This window comes from Cyprinus carpio, chromosome B6, assembly GCF_018340385.1.
Source record: "Cyprinus carpio isolate SPL01 chromosome B6, ASM1834038v1, whole genome shotgun sequence".
Lineage (NCBI taxonomy): Eukaryota > Metazoa > Chordata > Actinopteri > Cypriniformes > Cyprinidae > Cyprinus > Cyprinus carpio.
The window spans coordinates 1,458,725-1,459,298 of NC_056602.1; the positions used below are offsets into that span (position 1 = coordinate 1,458,725).

Sequence of the window (574 nt, forward strand, 5' to 3'; positions counted from 1 at the left end):
TGAAAAGCATCTACAACATCTAAAGCTGCTTTGCAGAGTGTAATGCAACTACATTTGTGTCCACAGGATGTCAGCAGAGAGCAGGCCATGAGCTCCTACAAAACTTACAGAGATCTTCTTAGTGTTTGTGTCAGTGACTGACAAACCATCATTAATCACGAACCTGGTCTTCAAAATGAACCCCCCACCAACACTTCATACACACAAACACACAAACACCCAAAAAAAAAAAAAAAAACACACACACACACAAATTTACCTATCTACAACCCTAACCCCAAAATGAGTGAACGGTCGGTCGTTATTGAGCCTGTTCATGGTAACAGGAGCTACTGATTGGTGGATCTCTTTTTTGGGGATTATGGGTTAGTTAAATGTATTTTTTTAACTGAAGTTGAAATCACACTCATATGTGTCTCAACAGAAGCGAATACAGTAGTCAACATTTGAAGTGGATAAAAAAGTTCATCAGTCCAAGAACACATTTTGGTTTTAGGACAGCTTGGTTTTGATCCACTTCTGGTGTATAATCACTTAATCTCTGATGACATTTCAAGTGTGCTGCATGACCGTT

At 39.0% G+C, this 574-nt stretch overlaps 1 long non-coding RNA gene across 2 annotated transcripts in view; it reads right to left on the reverse strand.

Annotated features, from left to right (window-relative positions):
• Positions 1-243: 243 nt before the first annotated feature.
• LOC109094222 overlaps positions 244-574 on the reverse strand; it is a 4,262-nt gene continuing 3,931 nt past the window's right edge. For both annotated transcript variants that reach the window (XR_006154967.1, XR_006154968.1), the window contains one exon: positions 244-574. This exon is cut by the window's right edge and continues 544 nt beyond it. This is a non-coding gene — a long non-coding RNA (uncharacterized LOC109094222).